Below are 24,251 nucleotides of genomic sequence, written 5' to 3' on the forward strand. Positions count from 1 at the left end.
TAGGCTTATTGTAGCTGCCCAGGTCAGCTGCTCTATAGATGCTCCAGACAAGCATCCTGCAGCCCGTGCAGCCAATCGTAGCGTCCTCAGGATGCTCTGGTCAGCGATGCAATTACTGGTGCTGCTGGATCTGCCCCCTCTGCACAACGCTATGACGGCATACTTGCAACGGACTGACGTTGGGCTCTCAGGGGGCGGCCGGCACATATATACATATATATATATATATATATATTGATATACATGTGACATTATAAGGTGTTCTTCTCACAAATATAGAGTATATCTTAGTTTTTGTAAGGGATGAGATTGTGGCCATTTATTTGGGTTTAGTATGAAGATGTCACCAGAATGTCGACACGGGCATTAGGTAGACAAGCAAAATGTTGACATTCACAAATGTCGACATACATTTTTTTTTGCATAGTTAGGCCTAACCCTAAACCCAACCCTGACCCTAAACCTAAACATAACACAAAAGTGTACTATACTCATTCTGGTGTCAACATATTAAATGTAGACATATCCACGTCAACATTTTGAGGACAACATTCTGACAAGATGCCTTTTTATTTTCCCCAAATATCAGAATACACAAAGATGTCCTTTGCTCTATATAGAGGCACTCATGTCAAGGAAGTGTTTAACAAATTTTAAAATCCCCCTGGTTTACACTAGGCAACACTAAATCTATTATGTCTGGTTATCTGGTCGGGTTTGGTTAGAATTCCTTTCTCTTATCCACAAGATAAATCCTTTCCTCGCAGGGCCTGGGGAGGCGATTTCATCCGCAGACCTATTACAAGTTAATTAAAAAACAGTTCAAAAATATTTATGATCCTCGAGGTAAACTACAGACTTCGGTCTACAAACAATTCCCATCCGTTACCGCCTGAGATACTAGAACTCCAGCACTGATGACACGAGGCAGACACTGTCTTATCTCTGGGAGGGTTTACTGTGTACAAGCAGAATAAGATGCACTGTTGGTTTTAAGAGGTCTTAGAGAAACGCCTGATCATTTCTTAGAATCATATGGCAAATGGATACTGTAATTTAATTGTGTATTCCAAAGCTCGCCGGAAAGAATTTTGCAGCCCTTTTTACATTATGCCCGATCTTATGATGGTAAATGTTGAGCAAGTACCCACCTATTGTGTGTCATTTAATCTTGAGTATCCCTAAAGTGTAAGGCACATGGTTTGCGGACGGTGATTAGCAATGGCTGAACATTAGGTAATTGTGAAGGCGATAGGAAATGACAAGGCGGGACTGAGATCATGCATCCGCACACCTACGGCAGATAGGGATGGACATGGACCATCGATGATTCAAGATCATCGATGGTCTATGGCTGATGTTGAGTACTTTAGCCAGCGGCGCATCTAGAGAGGAGGTGGCCCATGTGCAGGCACCGACTGGACCTCCTCCTCTTTTGCTAGCAGCACTGTAGACTCAGGGTACTAGGGTCACTAGGCGACCCTATCGCTGTCCCAGAGTCTAGTACTCTAGTGATTTCCTTACTGCACATGCTCAAAACATTGGGAAAATGGCCACTGCACCATTTTCCTGGTGATTTCTGCAGCACTGCTGCCGATGAGGGACTCCAGAGGGTAAGATATAAGAAAAAAATGGGTGCAGGGTGTGCGGTAAGGGTCCCCCTGAACCCCGAGGGCCCATGTACAGCATACACACTGCACCCATTATAAATACGCCAGTGACTTTTGTCATCGATGGAGGAGAACAAGATGGTTTCCAGCCATCAATGGTAAAAAACAACCAGATATTTTTTTTCTCTCTACGAATGTACCGGGACGTGGAGCATAGTTACACCCCCCAACACCTGCAAAGCTCCGCCCCCAGTCACTGATTGCCTGGCAGCCCACTCCACAGTGAACTCATCAATGGTTCCCTTACAGATAGGTTTAACTTCATACTATCAATGTTATTCAACAATGGTACCATTGATGGTGACCATCGATGGATAACCCACCAATGGCCATCCCTAATTGCAGATCTGGATCACACAGCCCACTAATCAGGCAGCAAGCAATATTGGTCCTTGTGTATTAATGCCTATTTCCCTATAGAGAGTGAGCAGGGCCCTCTAACCTCTACGTCTGTCTGTTATTACCCAGTATTGTTTTATTTCTGTTATGTTCCCAACTGTAAAGCTCAACAGAATTTGATGGCGTTATATAAATGTATGTTAATAAATAAATAACAAATGTGTTTCGAAAATCTGAAAATGTGATTGGTTGCACACAAATGATACGCGTTCAACAGTACGGACGGGAGACTGGCAATTGTCAAAATAATAATAATCTATGGTATAAAATAGTATTAAAAAACTGCAAGCTGACAATTCTATTACAGTAATAGAAGGAGCAATAAAGTATACATCCACTGAAGACTAATCCAAAAACATATTTTATAGAGATAAAAAGTATTTATACGAATATAAAATAGTTTTTTCACATTTTTAAAATGAATAGAGACATAACCCTGTCATAATGCGACATAAATCAGTCTTACGGCAGCACAAATCAGTCGGCCGGCTAATATAAGTCCGTGGTTATTGAAATGCCTTCGCTATCTCCAAGCTGATAGCGAGGGAATACTTACGTAATTCAGCAACAAATCGTTGTCACAGCTGCAACAGTTCCTTGCCCTTTGGACTTGCTGAACACCAGCTGGGTGTGTGCTCCCAGGTAACTGCTGACACGTAAGTACAGAGGAGAGGCAATTATGAGACCGCCTGCCGATGCCGGAATCATGACAGGTGGTGAAATGCCACCGCCGGAATACCGGCGCCACAGTCTTCTCCCTCTCTGCCCACGACACCCATAGCGAGAGAATAGATCCAGTGGCGAGAGCAGCTAACCCATCCCCCCTCCCCCCCCCCCAGAGATTATCCCTAGGAGTGGGCATGTCGGCGTTCTGTGTTCCAGTGCCGGGATTCCGAGTGGGAATCCAGGGTGCTGACAGCATTCCATCATTTCCTATCTAAACAACTGCCTAATATTGGTGTCTGGTGATGCGTCTGCCTTAAACTGGGCACACACCTATACAATGGCAGCCCGTTCTCCCAATATGGGGTGAATGGCCGACGATTGGTGTGTTTGCAGTACCGATGCAGGAGCGTTAGCCGATAAATGGCTTATAACGATCCTGCAATGGTCTGGATCGGGAGGTCGCATCTTATTTGTTGCTCAGCCAACCTCTCGACCAATGCCGGATTAAGCCTTGGGGGTGCCCGGGGCACTTAAGACAGGGGGGCCCCGGTGAAAGGGGAGGGGGTGAATATTGGATTGTGCATACCTCCCAACAGGCGAGACAAAATGTTCTATACCAGGACTTCCCTCTTAATATGTGTTGAACTATTTAATTGATAAGAAAGATGTTTCAACACAGGTGATTGCAATCATAAATTAAGATGGAGGTCCAGGTAGACATTTGTCCCTCCTGGAATGGGTCAAAGTAGCTAGCGAGCGATAAACTCGGAATGAGGGCCAATGTTAGAAAAATACTTTATTCCTGAGCTACCATATGAACCAAACTATTAAGATTATTTTTCTAGTAACAAAGGTCAATTGTGATCCAACATTCTATTAAGTCATTTTTTTTAATACATATATTATGTACACTATATATAATTATCCCATGAGACAGGTATTAAATGCCAGGATGATGTGATAGTACATACCGTCCAATAATATCGATATGTTTACACATTGGGGTGGGGCATTCTAGTAATGTATTCTCTGTGACCCTTCAAATGTTTGTTGGAAGTTCTATAATAAGCTGTAAATTAGGTTTAAAATGTGTATTTTTGGGTGATTTAATACAGCTGACTCATAACTGAGAAATGATACTTTGTGCGGTCATTCTTTTACCCCTTTTTAAATTTTGCCCATTTTCAGCGTATGTAAACAGAGTGGACCTTCCTAAAAAGCCATTAACAGCAGTTTGTTTTATCTTTTTTATAGTAATGTATGCTCTCATATCACTAAATACTATAATATAGTATATCAAGGCTCAATCAGCACCCTCTCCGGCATGTAAAGTACACTGCTATTACTAGCACACTGAAAGAATAGTACGCCATAAATTCCTTGAACTTTGACCGGCAGCCATGATAGGGCAGAAAGACTCTGTAATTAACGTTTTTCATCTAGGGGTAGGTATAGTAAATGGCTGAGATGTGGTTTCCCTCATCCCACAAATGTAAATACTGTTTATGGTTTTATCTACAGGTCTTCAGGTCAGGGAACACATTGCACAAAGCAATAGATTTCCCTTATCTGTCAGTTACTCAAATACCCTAGAGATAATACTACTGGATAAACTGCTCCAACTCCACAGACTTGCCAGACTGAGAGATTACAAATTACAACCTTCAAAAAGACATTTTATGCATAAGTACATATGTACTTTATAATTATGGCCCTCATTCCGAGTTGATCGCTCGCTAGCTGCTTTTAGCAGCAGTGCAAACGCTAGGCCGCCGCCCTCTGGGAGTGTATCTTAGCTTAGCAGAAGTGCGAACAAAAGATTAGCAGAACTGCTCGTAAAAATTTTCATGCAGTTTCTGAGCAGCTCCAGACCTACTCCTACCTTGCAATCACTTCACTCAGTTTAGTTCCTGCTTTGACGTCTCAAACACGCCCTGCGTTCGGCCAGCCACTCCCCCGTTTCCCCAGCCACTCCTGCGTTTTTACCTGTCACGCCTGCATTTTTTAGCACACTCCCTGAAACGGGCAGTTACCACCCAGAAACACCCACTTCCTGTCAATCACTCAACGATCAACAGAGCGACAGAAAAGCGTCGCTCGCCCTTGTGTAAAACTGCATAGTTTTGTGTGAAAGTACGTCGCGCGTGCGCCCTGCGGCCCGTACGCATGCGCAGTTTTGGCATTTTTTTAACTGATCGCTATGCTGCGAAAATCGGCAGCGAGCGATCAACTCGGAATGAGGGCCTATGGGGGTAATTCCAAGTTGATCGCAGCAGGAAATTTTTTAGCAGTTGGGCAAAACCATGTGCACTGCGCGGGGGGGGGGGGGGGGGCAGATATAACATTTGCAGAGAGAGTTAGATTTGGGTGGGTTATTTTGTTTCTGTGCAGGGTAAATACTGGCTGCTTTACTTTTACACTGCAATTTAGATTGCAAATTTAACTCACCACACCCAAATCTATCTCTCTCTGCAAATGTTATATCTGCCCCCCTGCAGTGCACATGGGCCCTCATTCCGAGTTGATCGGTCGCAAGGCGAATTTAGCAGAGTTACACACGCTAAGCCGCCGCCTACTGGGAGTGTATCTTAGCATCTTAAAATTGCGACCGATGTATTCGCAATATTGCGATCACAAACTACTTAGCAGTTTTAGAGTAGCTCCACACTTACTCTGCCTGTGCGATCAGTTCAGTGCTTGTCGTTCCTGGTTTGACGTCACAAACACACCCAGCGTTCGCCCAACCACTCCCCCGTTTCTCCGGCCACTCCTGCGTTTTTCCCGGAAACGGTAGCGTTTTCAGCCACACGCCCATAAAACGGCCTGTTTCCGCCCAGTAACACCCATTTTCTGTCAATCACATTACGTTCGCCGGAGCGATGAAAAAGCCGTGAGTAAAAATACTATCTTCATAGCAAAGATACTTGGCGCAGTCGCAGTGCGAATATTGCGCATGCGCACTAAGCGGAATTTCACTGCGATGCGATGAAAAATACCGAGCGAACGACTCGGAATGAGGGCCATGGTTTTGCCCAACTGCTAAAAAATTTCCTGCTGCGATCAACTTGGAATTACCCCCAATATGTGTACATGTGGTAGGGAAAATAGAGTGTAAGCTCCACTGGGACAGGGACTGTTTTGAATGATCAAATAGTCTCTGTAAAGCGCTGGGTGCACTATATAAATGTTTATACATAAATAATAGTAAATAATAGGGTGCAAATACCAGATGATGATGATGTTGTTGACTGCTCCTTTGTGATTGGCTGTTTGCGAATGCTCCCCTGACACTGATTGGTACTTTCTTTGTCACTCAAAAACAGAGTCTGCTTTTGTATACATATTTAACCAACTTTATTGTTTAACGTACTGCATGTAAAATGGTTAGCTGTTTCTGCTGTATTACAGATATTTAAGTTTTAACAAATGTGTTTATTACATTTACAAGAAATGGTTTAAAGGGGTTCAGTATGATATCCCAGCTGACGGGACACCGGATCCCGCCAGCCGCAATACTGGCAGCGAGTGCAGTGAGTCCCCTAATGGGCTCGCTTCGTTCGGCGCACTTCGGGCCCGATGGCGAGCTTTGGGTTTTATTCTCCCTCGGGTGGTGGCGTGGACCATCCAGTCGAGTGGGATTACCGGGGAGCCAGGATTACCTGAACACCGAGATCCCGACAGCCGGTATATTAACTACATCCCGTTGAAAGCATTGGTGCAACTAGGTATTAAGTGACCATGATGACTGAATGATGAAAATATACTCTCTTTGCGCGTGCTTTGTTTAGGTGTAGCGCTCGCCCATTTTACATCCTACTCTGCGTCAGCCCTATTGTATGTATTTATGTGGTTACTTAGTTTTGGCATTTTACCTGAAGTGTTCTCTTAAATTAAATAATCAGATTTGCAGACAGCTTATTGTAAAATTGTCTAGATGTCCAAACTGCAGCAATGCCATGTCTGGAACCCTGCCATTCCAAAGACGCCCACCCTTCTGCTGTGGTGTAATGTCTGAATGGAATTTAGAAAATTGTCTCTTTCTAGATATTGTATCTTGGTTGTGAGCTTCTATTGGAAGCAGATGTTGATAACAGGGTTTTGGAGAACCCCAGTAGAAACTGGGAGTACAGAGAAAGAGGTGTCATTAGTAGAGATACTGAAGTAGCATTCAGAAATATAGGAGGTGAAACCAGGAGAGAACTTTGCTGAAAGGATGAGGGAGTGCATTGTCAAGGAGAAGAGTGGGATTGACTATATCAAAATTATCAAAGAGGTCAAGTGCATCAGATTGGAGAAGTGACACTTTGACTTAGCTATACATAGATGATTGGGTTTTATAGTAAAAGCCATCTCAGTGCAGTGAAGAGGGTGGAAAACCGAATACAGAGGAGCGAGGAGAGACTGAGCAGAGAGAAAACATAGACAAGCCTCTCAAGTGGTTTGCAATCAGTGGGTAAAATAGAAGTGCACCAGCAGCTGGAGAGATAGGTAGGGCCAAGAGATGGTTTCTTGAGGATCTGAGAGTTGAGAGCATGTTTAAAGATGGAAGGGAAAAGGTCAGTAATGGAGATGGACAAGTTGAAGATGTGAGCAAGGTGAAGTCAAGCATTTTGGGGTGGCTGTGGAGGAGTTGGGAAAGCATAGAATCAAGGGTATAGGATAGTGAGGAAGTAGACCATAGAAGCATGATGACGTTGGAACAGGAGAGATGAGATGAGGGTGGGTCGTGGAATTATAGTTTATGTAGTCAGATGGACCATGCAAAAGGAGATATTGAAGGTATAGTGTGGATTTTGAATCAAAAGTAGGTTGGGCAGAGAAAGTATTTGATGGTGGCAAAGATACAACATTGTTGGAGGAATGTGTGGATATCTGCTATCTAAAGAAGGTTTTCTTGGAGAACAAGGGTGATATAGCAAGTGGGAAGGATAAATGTCTAATGGAGGAGCTCTGCATTGGAATTGGATCTTCTCTGTTGGTGCTCGACTGTACAGTAGCAATGTTTCAGCTGGTGGGTTTGTTTCTAGTTCCATAGTTGGCTTTGGAATACTGGAGATGATACAGTATGTCATGGCTGGAACTGCCTCACCAAGGACTTGTGGTGAGTGTACTTTAGTATTGTAAAATGAGACAGCAGCTCTAGGGCAGGACAGAGTAGAAATATTAGAGGGAAGTGATTAATTGGAGGTTGAATGCACACAGAGGTTGTCGTCAGGGAGCTGGTAGGTAGAATGAGAAGCTGGAGATGTCTCAGCGGTGGATATCATTAGGGTCCAGGCAGTGTCTCTCACCATGGGAGAATTGTCCACTGGGGTAGACCACAGCAGGAAGTAATCTTTAGTAGTTTAGAGGCAACGGTGCCAGAAGCTTTGTCAATGAGTTTGTTAATATCCACTTGAATAAAAGTGGGTAGCTAAGTGGAAAGGATGTAAGAAAACTATTCTGTGAAGCTATCAAGGTATTGCCAATCATGGCCTAGGAAAGATAGGAAACAGCAATATAGAAACATAGAAACATAGAATTTGACGGCAGATAAGAACCACTTGGCCCATCTAGTCTGCCCCTTTTTTTAATCCTTTAGGTAATCTCAACCCTTTTTGAACCTTAATTCTTTGTAAGGATATTCATATGCCTATCCCAAGCATGTTTAAATTGCTCTACAGTCTTAGCCTCTACCACCTCTGATGGGAGGCTATTCCACTTATCCACTACCCTTTCTGTATATATAGTGGTGTAGTGGAGAATAGGGTAATATGGCATGGAGAAGGAGGAAATGGAGCAGTTACAAGGATCCTGGGTGAAATAGAGACCACTACGGCAGCGAGAGAGATCTAACCAAGTTTCAGTAATGGCAAGGAAACTGAAGGAGTGAGAGTTGAAAAGATTGTGAATGGTTTGATGCAGTCAGCTCTATAGTTATTCATAAAAAAAAAAAAAAAATCACAATTATTATACCCTTAGAAACTTTCCCACAAATAAGGCATTAGTCACTAATGCCAGTTATCTAACATTACTTCCTAAGCTCCCTATTGACTATACAACAAAACTAACTGATGATTAGTTAGTTTTGTTGTGCAGTGAACAGGGAGCATCGGAACAAATGTTAGATAACTGTCATTATAAGTGACAGATATAGGGGTCTATTTACCAAGCCTGGGAGAGAGATAAAGTTATAAAGAACCACCCAATCAGCTCCTAACTGCCATGCCAGGCTGTTTTTGAAAAATGACAGTTGGGGCCTGGGGGGTAATTCTGAATTGATCGCTCGCTAGCTACTTTTAGAAGCCGTGCAAATGCATAGTCGCCGCCCATGGGGGAGTGTATTTTCGCTTTGCAAGTGTGCGAACGCGTTTGCAGCCGAGCGGGACAAAAACATTTTTTACAGTTTCTGAGTAGCTCTGGACTTACTCAGCCGCTGCGATCACTTCAGTCTTTCTGGTCCCGGAATTGACGTTAAACACCCGCCCTGCAAATGCTGGGACACGCCTGCGTTTTTCCAAACACTCCCTAAAAATGGTTAGTTGACACCCACAAACGCCCTCTTCCTGTCAATCTCCTTGCGATCGGCAGTGCGAATGGATTCTTCGTAAAATCCATCGTCCAGCAACGATCCACTTTGTACTCGTACAATGCGCCTGCGCATTGCGGTGCATTTGAATGCGCAGTAGTAACATGTTCACTGCGCTGCGAAAAATGGCAGAGAGTGATCAACTCAGAATGACCCCCCCTATTTCAGATCTGATAGCAGCAACAAATTTGTTAGCTAATGGGCAAAACCATGTGCACTGCAGGGGAGGCAGATGTAACATGTGCAGAGAGAGTTAGATTTGGGTGGGTTATTTTGTTTCTGTGCAGGGTAAATACTGGCTGCTTTATTTTTACACTGCAATTTAGATTTCAGTTTGAACACACCCCACCCAAATCTAACTCTCTCTGCACATGTTATATCTGCCCCACCTGCAGTGCACATGGTTTTACCCAACTGCTAACAAATCTGCTGCTGCGATCAACTGTGAATTAGGCCCATGGTCAGGGCCGGGTCTAGCCCTTGTGGCGTCCCGGGCAAAAAAATAGGGGTGTGGCTTCATACGGGGGCGTGGTCAGCTATGCCCCCTTTTGTGCCCCCTGTAGAGTAGCACAGCTGAAAGAAAAAAAAGAAAAATAAATTAATACTTACTATCCCCGCTCCTGATTCCCGACCGCTGCAGACCTCCACCGGCGCCGCTCCTCTCCTCGGATCTATGGGAGAGACGTCATGACGTCTCTCCCATAGCACAGCATAGATAGACACTAGAGGTCAATTATGACCCCTAGCGTCTGTGCCAGTCTCACAATGCTGTGCGGTGCGCGATGACGTCATCGCGCACCGCACAGCAAAGGTCCTCTCCATGAAGGGAAACTAGACGGGTAGCGTCTAGTTCCCTTCACAGCGGGGGACACAGCGGGGGGCACAGTAGCGGATCTTGCCATGGTGTGGCGCCCTTCGGAAGGCGGCGCCCCGGGCAAAAGTCCTGCTTGCCCATGGCAAGATCCGCTACTGCCCATGGTTTTGTCCATTAGCTAACAAATTTGCTGCTGCGATCAGATCTGAATTAGACCCAGCAGGATTTTTGTTAGCAGTTGGGCAAAACCATGTGTACTGCAGAGGAGGCAGATATAACATGTGTAGAGAGAGTTAGATTTGGGTGTGGTGTGTTCAATCTGCAATCTAAATTGCAGTGTAAAAATAAAGCAGCCAGTATTTACCCTGCACAGAAACAAAATAACCCACCCAAATCTAACTCTCTCTGCACATGTTACATCTGCCTCCCCTGCAGTGCACATGGTTTTGCCCAACTGCTAACAAAAATCCTGCTGTGATCAACTCAGAATTACCCCCATTATCTCCATCCACTCTATCCAAGGCTTAGTAAATAGACCCCTAAAATAACTTGCAGGTGTCTCTGTGACGCCGAGGTCAGGTGGACCTGCAAGGATTTCAGCCGCCGCACCCACCAGAAAAAAATATATTGTCACTTAAGAGATGAAATTGTGAAAGAGCCCTGAAAGGATTTACTGAGTTAGCAAACACTGTTAAAAAGGAATAGTATTTATAAAACAGTGTTTGTCTTTGGGAGTCACTTGTCCCAAGTTTGCAATGGTCAGCATACACAATAAATATAAAAAAGCAATTTATTTTACTTCTAACCTTGAAGATAAATGCATTTCATTCAGAGGCTATTGGTTCACATCCGCACCTCAGTGTTTCTGAAAGTATGAAGTCTATTATCTACATTCATGTCAAAATGGTATTCACAGAGAATTTTTTTTTTTTTAAACAACGTCATAATCATTTAAAAGTGCAATGCTTATTTTTATTTCACAGAGGAAAAAATCAGTTGGGGTTAGTAAAGTTATACTACATTCCTGATACTGAGTTACACCTCATGGGGGTCATTCCGAGTTGATCGCTAGCTGCTTTCTTTTGCTGCGCAGCGATCAGGCAAAAAACGGCACTTCTGCGCATGCGTATGTGGCACAATGCGCACGCGCGTCGTACTATTACAACGAATGATGTCGTTTCACACAAGGTCTAGCAAAGCTTTTCAGTCGCACTGCTGGCCGCAGAGTGATTGACAGGAAGAGGGTGTTTCTGGGTGTCAACTGACCGTTTTCAGGGAGTGTTCGAAAAAACGCAGGCATGCCAGGAAAAACGCAGGCGTGGCTGGGCGAACGCAGGGCGTGTTCGTGACGTCAAAACAGGAACTGAATAGTCTGAATTGATCGCAAGCGCTGAGTAGGTCTGAAGCTACTCTGAAACTGCACAAAAATATTTTGTAGCCACTTTGCGATCCTTTTGTTCGCACTTCTGCTAAGCTAAAATACACTCCCAGTGGGAGGCGGCTTAGCGTTTGCACGGCTGCTAAAAAATGCTAGTGAGCGAACAACTCGGAATGACAACCTATGTGTGCTCAGAAAAAACACCACATAAAAAGAGCGTGCTTACGTTTATATGTTAAGAGACTGCAAGGTTCATCCAGCTCTGCTTCAGTGGTGGGATGATAATATGCCACAAGGTCCAACTAGATCTGTGTCAGCGGTATATTGTATGTGCCACGTATAGTTCAAGTAAGCATACCGCCAAACACCTACATATACATGTAACCAGCTCATTTAACATTTGGTTTAACAGAGAAAACCGCTTTCACTGCAGGTGTGGATTAATATATCGACAATGTCTAGCTAGACAGACATTAGGTCCAGGGCCGGCCCTAGGCATAGGCAAACTGGGCAAAAGCCTAGGGGCACAAGGAGCTTCGGATTAATAAAATGATATGCAGCATAACTATATTCTGTGTGTGACTGCGGCTGTATCTGCATATGAAATGCTACGTTACAGTGTATTCCTGGAAATCAATGTAATGTAGCAATTCGGATCCAGATACAGCCCCAGTCGCACACATAATATAGGCATGCTGGTTATCATTGTAATCAGCAGAAGCTGCTTGTGCATCCTAGTCACATAGCAATGCAAATAACATTTAGTTATACATCTGTATACAAGCAGAGGCAGAGGTCACAGTGTTAGCGGCCGTGTGAGCACTGTGTGCGGGTGGGTTGGTTGTGCAATAGTGTTCGGCATATGTGTAAGGGGCACTATGTGTGTCATTATGTGTATATGGGCAATAATAATAATATGCGGTGGATGTGTAAGTGGCATTATGCATATAAGGGCATTAATAAAGGTTGGCATAATGTGTAAGGTGAATTATGTTTAGAAGGACATTAATAATGTGTGTCATATGTGTAAGGGGCATTACTGTGTGGCATTATGTGTATAAAGGCATAACTAATGTGTTGCATTATGTGTACAAGGTGCTCTACTATGTGGTGTAACATATAGAAAGGGCACTACTGTGTGGTCTAATGTGAATAAAGAGCAATACGGTGTGGTGTAGTGTGAAGAAGGAGCAATTCAGTATGATGTAATGTGAATAAGGGGCTCTACTGTGAGGAGTAACGTATATAAGGTAAAGTGGTACTGCGGTGTGATGTAACGTGAATTAGGGACACTATCACATGATATAATGTGAATAAAGTTGCACTACTGTGTGGCGTAATTTGAATTGGGTGTACTATTTTGTGGCCATGCCCCTTCCCAGCAAGAACATGTCCCTTTTTGGACTGCACACTGAATGTGCGCACTGTTCCTATTTAAAATATAGGGGGTAGGAACCCAAAAAAGAGGACTGCTATGGGTGAGGGGTGATGGCGCAGGGTCAGAGGCGGAACTAGTCGCGGTGCTAGGGGGCACCAGCCAAAATTATGCCTAGGGCATCATATTGGTTAGAGCTGGCTCTGATTAGTTCGACACCATATGATCAACATGCATTAGGTCGGCAGGTACAAAAGGTTGACGCAGCTTAAGGTGTACAGAGCTTAAGGTCGACAGGTACAAGAGGTAATCAGTTTCGACATGAAAATGGCCGACACACAAATGTTCGACACGTTTTTTATTATTTTGTCCCAAATGTATTATCTTTCCTGTTATATGACCACCATCACCATCAGCGCTGACCACGCTTCGGGTGTGATGGCCCCCTCCACTCTCCTTAACTAGCCACAGGTTACTATTCGCAATAGATGTTCACATGGATAGTAAATAAAGCAGGTCCTAAATTTGGGACAAAATAACCAAAAAACATGTTGACCATTTGTCTGTCGACCATTTTCATGTCAACCTTTTGTACCTGTCGACCTAACACAAGTCAAAAAGATTTTATCAGGAGTCCGGAAGTCGGGATCCCAGGAGTCAAAAACCATTGGTGGAATCCTGACACTACTTGGAATGCCGGCATCGGCAACCCGGCTACGGTCACAAGACAGCACTGGAATCCCAGTGGGGCGGGGGGTTATGTTTAGGCTGCGGAGGGAGGGTTAAGGGTTAGGATGTGGGGAGGGAGGTTAGGTTTAGGCTGCGGGGAGGGGGGTTAGGTTTAGACTGTGGGAAGGGGGGTTAGGTTTAGGCTGTGGGGAGGGAGGTTAGGTATAGGCTGCGGGGAGGGCGGTTAGGTTTAAGCAGTGGAAAGGGAGGTGAGGTTTAGGCTGTGTAGAGGTAGGGTTAAGGGTTAGGCTGTGGCGAGGGAGGTTAGGTTTGTGATGTTAGTGTATTAGAATGCTTAATATTTGTAGACACTCCCTTACTAACTTGTGTAAGCCTGAATCTTCAGTGATGTCCCTGGGACCAGGGGGATGCTGGGAAGTGGGTGGTCCAGTGTGCAGTGTTCCTGGAGTTGGCGAGGGAATAAACAGCACAGCAGTGAACTCACATGTCTCTGTGTCCTGATGACTGGATTTACAAACATATGAACAAAACATGGTGTCAGAAGAAGTGTAACTTGGACTGCTAGTGCTCTCAGAGTGTGAAAGAATCTTACAGAAGTCTGTAAGGCTGTGATACTCAGTGTCTGCAAAGCCTGCCGTGTGCTGCTATCTTCAAACAGTGAGTAACCATGGATAAACTAGCTCCTCCATCCGGCATGCTGATGTCTGGTACTTGTCTGAAAACTGGAAAAGATTTAAGCAAAGTTTTAATATATATCTTGCTGCATGTGGAGCTGATTCAGAGGATGACAAAACGAAGGCATCCATTTTCCTCCATGTATTAGGAGAGGATGTGCTGGACATTTATAATAGTTTTCAGTTTGCTGAGGGGCAGAATATGGTGCTATCTTCTATAATGCAAAAGTTTGAAGATTACTTTGTGCCAAGGAAAAATGTGACATATGAAAGATATAAGTTTTTCACATGTGATCAGAAGTCTGTAGATGGATTTGATCAGTATGTTACAGAGCTGCAATCACTCAGTAAAACCTGTGAGTTTGGTGATTTAAAGGATTCACTGATTAGAGATCGTATTGTCTGTGGAATACCTGATAATGGACTCAGAGAGAGACTGTTGAGAGAGCAAGACCTAACACTAGACAAGGCAGTGACTATGTGTAGTTCTGCAGAAATAACTAGATTTCAAGCCAAAAGTTACACAAGGAAGTTGATGCTAATGTCCATGTAGTGCAGAAAACAGAGCCATGCAAACCTCCATTCTCAAGAATGAAGCAGTCTAAGCCACAGTCTAATAAGGAAATATGTAGTAGATGTGGAAATGCTCACAATCCTAAAATGTGCCCTGCTTATGGTAAAACCTGCATGAAATGTGGTAGACTTAATCACTTTGCCAAATGCTGTAAAATTAAAAGTAAAACAACCAAAGTGCATGCTGTTAAATAGATGAATTATTTGTGGATTGCATTGAACTTTGCAGTGCAGATAAGAAAGAATGGATTGTTCCTTTAACTGTGAACAAGATTGTCATTCCCTTTAAGCTTAATACTGGCGCGCAGGTGAATTTAATATAATTTCAAGACTATAAGACTTTTTTACAGAATACAGAGTCTTGTTTGAAGGTCTAGGTTGTTTGCCCGGAGAGCATAAAATAAATATAGACACGCAAGTTTCTTCAGTGAGACACCCCTGTAGAAAAGTGCCGTTTGCGCTGAGAGAAAAACTGAAACAAGAGTTAAATCGCATGGAAGCAATGGGTGTGATACAGAAAGTTGATGAGCCTACTGAATGGGTAAGCTCCTTAGTAATTGTTGAAAAGAAAAATGGACAACTCAGAATATGTCTAGACCCCAGAGATTTAAACAAAGCTATTAAACGAGAACATTTCAAACTACCAACCAGAGATGAAATCATGTCGCAATTTGCGGGAGCAAAATGGTTCAGTAAAATGGACGCATCTTCAGGATTCTGGCAAATAAAGCTAGATGAGGCCAGCTCAAAGCTTTGTACATTTAATACACCAGAAGGTCGATACAGATTTCTTAGACTACCATATGGAATTTTGTCTGCTCCAGAAGTATATCACAAAAAGATACACATGATTTTTGAACATATTCCAGGTGTTGAAACAATGATGGATGACATTATTGTCTGGGGATCTACAAAGGAAGAACATAATTCTAGATTGAGACAAGTAATGGAACTTGTCAAGAAAGTGAATCTAAAGCTAAACAAGGACAAATGTGAATTTGGCGTGAATACACTTACCTTTATGGGCGACGTGGTCTCGGATCAAGGTGTAAAACCAGACCCAAGGAAAATATCAGCCATAGTGAACATGGAACGTCCTAACAACAAAGATGACGTCAGAAGATTCCTAGGAATGATTACTTACTTAGGAACGTTCATTTCTCAACTCTCTGAACGAACAGCCTCTCTTAGATGGTTGTTGGACAAAGATAACGAGTGGATGTGGTCACATGAACAAGAAGAAAGTTGGCAAAACTTGAAACAGATCATTACAGAGCAACCAGTGCTAAAATTCTTTGATCCTGCGAAAAGAATAAGAATTTCAGCAGATGCTTCGCAATTTGGCCTAGGCTCAGTGCTCTTACAAGAACATGAGGATACATGGCAACCAGTAATCTATGCATCAAGAGCACTGACAAGTGCTGAAACAAGGTATGCTCAGATAGAAAAAGAACTTCTAGCGATCACATATGCATGTGAGCGATTTCATCAGTTTGTGTATGGTCAAACATTTACAGTGGAAACTGACCACAAGCCATTGGTAGCTATCATGACTAAATCATTGCATGACTGTCCCATGAGAATTCAACTAATTCTTATCAGTCTACAGAAATATGATGTACACTTGCTGTACTGTCCCGGCAAATACATGTACATTGCTGATACACTTTCTCGTGCTGTGGACAAAAGTGAAAGTTCCAAAAGTCTGATGGATGAAGAGATAGAAGCCTATGTTAATTTGAACGTAGCTTCTCTACCAGTGTCTCTTGCAAAACAAGAATTGATTAGGAAAGAAACTGAGACAGATGACACAATGAAATTGTTGAAAGATATCATTCTGAAAGGTTGGCCAGCAGAAAAACATGCGTGCCCGCTGTCTATCCATGATTATTGGATGTACTGCAGTGACCTTACAGTTGTCGATGGTATTATTTACAAAGGCAATAGGTTTGTCATACCTGCACGACTAAGAAAAACTATGCTGTGCAAGATACATGAAGGCCACTTAGGAGAAGAAAAATGTAAGTGGAGAGCGCGTGTAGTTATGTATTGGCCAAGAATGAACCAAGACATAGCACAGACTACAGCTACATGTGAATTATAAACTAGGAATAAAAGAGCGCTTGTAAGAAAATATGTGTGTGCGCAAAACCTGTGGAAAAAGGATTTAATTAGTAGGTAATGTTTACAGCCCTTTCAGGACTTTGTAAGGACCGGATTCTGAAACGAGCAGAAAAGAATACTTTGATTCCTATCTAACCCTATCTAAATACCTTTAAAGCCGTTGGAATATGTAGAGAGCTTCCACGTCCAGGTATGATGGAATCCTTCTGTGGTGTCCGCTCTCCACTGCTTAGTTGTAATAGCGGCTGCTGGCTGGAATTAGCGGCTGGCGGCTTGTTATTGTAATTGACGGATGATAGACGGCTGATTCCCCGTCTAGCCGCTGGCGGCTGAGTGCCGTGATTAGCTCTGCACTTACACTTTAGGTTGAAGGTGCAGTGTTCATTTCACTACGAAGGCAGCAGCTTCTGATCTTTGATCGCTGATTGCTGTGACTTGACGGTTGGCGGCTGTAATTAGCGGTTAGCAGCCGGCTTGCTCCCCCGTCTATGTGCACAGTATTCGGTCCTTAGAAAATACAATCCAACGCGTTTCAGGCATAAGCCCTTCATCTAGGATAAATGGTGAATGTCCTCCTTCCTTTTTATAGGATGAAACTTTATTAGGAAAAACGGAAGTTTACAGTTAAAAACGGCGGCTGCCATGTGTTCTAATATTTTATTAAAAACAAAAAGAAAACTGTCTGTAATGAATTTATTGGTTTTTCCATTCGACATCTATGAGGTTTTGCGCAATTCTAATGTTATAATGTATATGTCATAGTGAATCTATTAACCATTTATATTTATAAAAAGGCATTTAGTTCTATATCGATATTTAACCCCTGTGGTGTTAGGGTATCCATGAAGTATATCCATTTAGTTTCTGCCTGTTTTAAAACTTGAGATATATCTCCTCCTCTCCAGTTATTTTCCACCCTATATATACCCATAAAATTTAATTTTGATGCGTCTTTATTGTGATAATCTAAAAAGTGTTTAGACACACTATGGGTTTCCAAGCCTTTTTTAATATTTAGTATATGCTCGGATATACGAATTTTTAGCTTCCTCTTAGTCTGTCCAATATATTGATACCCACATGGACATTCCAGCATATATATTACTCTCTCTGAGTCACAAGTGATTCTGCTTTTCACATTAAATTCTTTTTTTGTAGTACTAGACTTAAATATTTGTTTGTGCTGAACTGATGTTTGTTTTGTTGTTCTGCATGCAACACATTTTAAACAATAAAAGTTACCCTTATTCTCCTTTAATTTTACATTTTTAGGTGGTATATAACTTCTCACTAAATTCTGTTTTAAGTTTTCTGCCTTTTTGTATATTATTTGCGGTTTATCCTTAATCAAAGGTTTTAATTTATTGTCAAGTTGTAGAATGTGCCAATGCTTATTTATGATTTTTTCAAACGCTTGATGCTGGCTATTATATTGAGTGACAAATGCTAGACTAAAGTTATTTTCTGGGTTTTTTGGTTTATAGCGAATTAATTCTTTTCTATCCATATTTGCAACTTTGGTGATTTCTTGTTGCAGGTTATCTTCGTTGTAACCTTTCCCTACAAATTTATTTCTTAGAGAGTCACTCTGAGCCAAAAAGGTGTCATATTTGGAAGAGTTTCTTCGAAGCCTCCTGAACTGACCCCCTGGAATATTTTTAATCCAATTATTGTGGTGATTGCTATTATAGGAAAGCATATTGTTACCGCTAACTGTTTTTGTATGTGTTCTAGTATGAATTTTATTTTCTTCAATAAATATTTCTAAATCTTGGTATATGACCATGTCTCTGCTTATTGTGAATGTGAAATCAAGACCATAATTATTATTTTTCATATAAGATAGGAATTCTTTTAAGATGCTTTCTGGACCCTTCCATATAAAGATCAGATCATCTATGTATCTCTTCCATAATATTAGATGAGAAAAAAATGGGTTGTTATTCCAGACGGATTCCTCCTCCCTCCTAGCCACAAAAAGATTTGAATAGCTAGGTGCGAAGGAAGAACCCATCGCTACTCCTTTCTTCTGATTGTAAAATGTGCCGTCATTCCAAAAATAATTGTGATTCAATATATATTTGATACAATCCATAATAAAATTAATTTGCGCATTAGGTAAGTGTGTATTATTGGATAAAAAATGTCTATTAGCCTCGCAGCCTATATTGTGTGCAATGCACGTGTACAGAGAACGTACATCACATGTACATAGAATATAATCCTTATCCCAGACAATTGTTTCTAAGATTTGCAAGATATTTATAGTATCTTTTAAATAACTTTTTTGATCTTGTACTATGTCTTGAAGATAGAAGTCCACATACTTTGACAAATTTGAAGATAAGGAATTTATGCCTGATACTATTGGGCGTCCGGGGGGATTCTGTAGGTTCTTGTGAAGTTTAGGTAGCTGATAGAAAGTTGGAACCTTTGGATGTGTTTTGAGAAGAAAGTCGTATTCTTTTTGATTTAGGATGTTTAACTGTAAACCTTCCTGCAAAAGTTCCTCGAGTTCCCTTTTATATTGATTAGTTGGATCACATTGAAGTATTTGATAGGTCTCTGTATCAGAAAGTAAGTTATTAATTTCTTGTTCATATTTTTCTTTGTCCATTATAACCAGTCCTCCACCCTTATCTGCTGGTTTAAAAATGACATTGTCGTTTTTTTTAGTTCTTTTAATGCTTCTTGTTCTTCCTTAGAAAGATTGTATTTCTTCTTCTCTTTCCCTGTAAGGGCCCTAATGTCTCTTTCTACCAGTCTTTCAAAAGTACTGATGTGTGGACCCTTAATATGTGAGGGAATGAACGTAGATGATGGTTTAAATTGGCTATGTCTAAATTCGCTATGAACCGGATCATTTGAAATATTATCGATTTGTGTTGAATAGAATTTCTTTATGCACAGTTTACGTATGAATTTTTGTGTATCAATATATAGGTCAAAAGGACTGGCATTTGATTGCGGTGAAAATTTCAAGCCTTTTGACAATAGGGATATTTGATGTGATGTTAATATCATCTTACTGAGGTTATAAATTCCTTCTTTCTCTGCATTCAAAACTTCCGGTATTTTAGTTAGTTGTTTCTTCTTCTTCCCACCCCTGACACCCCTTCTCCTGGGGAGACAGGTGTTTTCTTTAGTCGTTTGCGGACAACTTCTGTCCATTCCGGAGGTTTGTCTTTCTTCATCAGAAGATCTAAAAAAGCATCATTATCCTCCTCCTCTTCTTCTTCTGTAATTGTGAATGGTCGTTTTTTTTGTGGAGTTTATACTTGCCGACCCAACTTTCTCCATCAGTGATTGATATTCTTCCTTTTCTTGATTCTCCGCTGTCTTTTGTCCTTTTTCAAAAGATTCCCGCCTCAGATCTCTTTCATTTCTTGCACTATATTCAAAGTTCCTGGAATCACATGACGCGTACCGTCTTCCTTGTGATGATGAGGGTGGTTGTTTTTTAATCAATGGTTCCTTAAAAGTTCTTGTATTTATTTGATTGTATGAACGTCCCTTATTGTATTGTTGCTGATAAGTTTGTTGATCCTGCCAGTTACGTTTATTTTGTTTGTTTTGTTGATTCAGTGGATTTCCCATTTTTCTTCTTTCATCTTCCGGAATAAGAGCTTTTTCTTTATGGTCTCTTTGAAATTTTCTTTGTTTTTGTAATATTATATCATTCTCAAGTTTAAGCAGTTTTGTGTTGGTCATCTTCATTAGATTCGTATAGTCCGTCATATTCTTTAATGGTTCAAATTTCTCTTCTGTTTCCTTTATTTTTGCATTCAGGACTTCTAATGATTTTTGTCTATCCTTAACAATGAGGACCATCAGATCTTTTGAACATGTGTCCAGAATTTTATTCCATTGTTCATAGAAGTTTGTTTGCAATGGTTCAAAACTGGGGGGTTTTTTGGATACGCAGACCTCTTGTTATCATCCCCAATTCTATATATTTTGTTAGGGTTGCAACTTCCCACCAATGTTTAATTTCATTTGTATAATTCTTTTCTAATTTTAAAAATAGTGAACAAAAACGTTCATCCTCTACTTGTGGTTCTGGTAGAGGGGTTTCAATGCAAAATATGTCTTGAATTTTATTTCTATGTTTGTGTGTGATATATCCATTCATTGTGTAGCAGCAATTTTAGTAAAATCGATCAAACTATAAATAAAAACTTAATTGCGCTAGAATGGAAATATAATAGCAGCTCTATTAAAATTATATACTGTAAACTAGGAATAAAAGAGCGCTTGTAAGAAAATATGTGTGTGCGCAAAACCTGTGGAAAAAGGATTTAATTAGTAGGTAATGTTTACAGCCCTTTTAGGACTTTGTAAGGACCGGATTCTGAAACGAGCAGAAAAGAATACTTTGATTCCTATCTAACCCTATCTAAATACCTTTAAAGCCGTTGGAATATGTAGAGAGCTTCCACGTCCAGGTATGATGGAATCCTTCTGTGGTGTCCGCTCTCCACTGCTTAGTTGTAATAGCGGCTGCTGGCTGGAATTAGCGGCTGGCGGCTTGTTATTGTAATTGACGGATGATAGACGGCTGATTCCCCGTCTAGCCGCTGGCGGCTGAGTGCCGTGATTAGCTCTGCACTTACACTTTAGGTTGAAGGTGCAGTGTTCATTTCACTACGAAGGCAGCAGCTTCTGATCTTTGATCGCTGATTGCTGTGACTTGACGGTTGGCGGCTGTAATTAGCGGTTAGCAGCCGGCTTGTTCCCCCGTCTATGTGCACAGTATTCGGTCCTTAGAAAATACAATCCAACGCGTTTCAGGCATAAGCCCTTCATCTAGGATAAATGGTGAATGTCCTCCTTCTTTTTTATAGGATGAAACTTTATTAGGAAAAACGGAAGTTTACAGTTAAAAACGGCGGCTGCCATGTGTTCTAATATTTTATTAAAAACAAAAAGAAAACTGTCTGTAATGAATTTATTGGTTTTTCCATTCGACATCTATGAGGTTTTGCGCAATTCTAATGTTATAATGTATATGTCATAGTGAATCTATTAACCATTTATATTTATAAAAAGGCATTTAGTTCTATATCGATATTTAACCCCTGTGGTGTTAGGGTATCCATGAAGTATATCCATTTAGTTTCTGCCTGTTTTAAAACTTGAGATATATCTCCTCCTCTCCAGTTATTTTCCACCCTATATATACCCATAAAATTTAATTTTGATGCGTCTTTATTGTGATAATCTAAAAAGTGTTAAGACACACTATGGGTTTCCAAGCCTTTTTTAATATTTAGTATATGCTCGGATATACAAATTTTTAGCTTCCTCTTAGTCTGTCCAATATATTGATACCCACATGGACATTCCAGCATATATATTACTCTCTCTGAGTCACAAGTGATTCTGCTTTTCACATTAAATTCTTTTTTTTGTAGTACTAGACTTAAATATTTGTTTGTGCTGAACTGATGTTTGTTTTGTTGTTCTGCATGCAACACATTTTAAACAATAAAAGTTACCCTTATTCTCCTTTAATTTTACATTTTTAGGTGGTATATAAGTTCTCATTACTCTAACTACCCTGAGGTGAAGACACTACATACAACTACTAGTAAAGCCGTAATCAATTGCATGAAGTCAATCTTTGCAAGGCATGGTGTTCCTATGGAAGTGTTCACTGACAATGGTCCTCAGTTTTCCAGTGCTGAATTTAGACAATTTGCTGATGAGTGGGAATTTGCCATACTACATCAAGTCCCCACTATCCACGCTCAAATGGGTTGGTGGAAAGTTCAGTAAAAGCTGTAAAGAGTCTCATAAAAAAAGCTCAAGAAGGTAAAGAAGATTTCTACAAAAGTCTTTTAATCTACCGCAGTACACCTTTACAGAATGGACTTTCTCCTGCACAAATGCTGATGGGAAGGAGGATTAGAGCAAATCTCCCGATACACGATGAACTGCTTAATACATATAACTCAGCGTTGGTCAGACTGAGTAAGGAACGTCAACAGGCGAAACAGAAACTGTTCCATGACAGGTGAGCAAAAAGCTTATCTGATCTAAAATCGGGTGACCAAGTCCGTCACAGAGATCTCGAGAAATGTATTTGGGTGCAGATAAGTATTGTGCAAGCACAAGTAGCAACAAGATCTTATACTATACGTACAGAGCGTGGAACGGAAGTAAGAAGAAATCGGGTGGATTTAAGATCTCAATCTAACCATAATGAAGACAACATGACTGAAGAATACCCTTCATCTGACATGTATGATGATCCTGATAATGGTGAAAAAAACACGATTCTAGAAAGATCCAATATGGTCGATGAAACGCAGACTGTGTATGAAAGACCCAAAAGAGAAATACGCAGATCTGAGAGACTCATTGAAATGTGTTAGATGATGTTCTTAGTACGACGTTGTTAATTGTTGCATTGAAGCGTACAGGGCTTATCTTTAAAGAAAAGAGGATGTGATGTTAGTGTATTAGAATGCTTAATATTTGTAGACACTCCCTTACTAACATGTGTAAGCCTGAATCTTCAGTGATGGTCCCTGGGACCAGGGAGATGCTGGGAAGTGGGTGGTCCAGTGTGCCTGGAGTTGGCGAGGGAATAAACAGCACAGCAGTGAACTCACATGTCTCTGTGTCCTGATGACTGGATTTACAAACATATGAACAAAACCAGGTTTCGGCTGCGGAGGGAGGGGGGTTAGGTTTAGACTGCTAGAAGGGAGGGTTAGGGGGGCATTGAGGGATGGTAAGTATACTTACCTTCCCCCTGTCAGGATAATCAATGCCGCGGTCAGTATTCTGACTGCCAGTATCCCGAACACCAGCATATTAATCCCAACCCATGTCAACCATATGGTGTCAACCTAATGACTGTGGACCTATACAATGTTGAGGGTTAGGAGGGCATTGAAGGATGGTAATTATACCCCAGGAGTCAAATACCGATGTCGTAATCCCGACACTACTCGGAATGACGGCATCGACATCCCGGCTAGGTCCACAAGACCAGCACTGGAATCCCAGTGCGGGTGCTAGGGTTAGGCTGTGGGGAGTGGGGGTTAGGATTAGGCTGTGGGGAGAGAGGTTAGGTTTTGGCTGTGGGGAAGGAGGTTAGGTTTAGGCTGTGGGGAGGGAGGGTTAAGGGTTAGGCTGTGGGGAGGGAGGTTAGGTTTAGGCTGTGGGGAGGGAGGTTAGCTTTAGGCTATGGGGAGGGAGGTTAGGTTTAGGTTGCGGCAGTGGCGGATCTAGGGGGGGGGGCACACGGGCCCGTGCCCTCCTGTCATGTCTGGCACTTACAAAAAAAAACCCGAACAGTCCCTTTAAAAA

This window comes from Pseudophryne corroboree, chromosome 5 (genome assembly GCF_028390025.1).
Source record: "Pseudophryne corroboree isolate aPseCor3 chromosome 5, aPseCor3.hap2, whole genome shotgun sequence".
NCBI lineage: Eukaryota > Metazoa > Chordata > Amphibia > Anura > Myobatrachidae > Pseudophryne > Pseudophryne corroboree.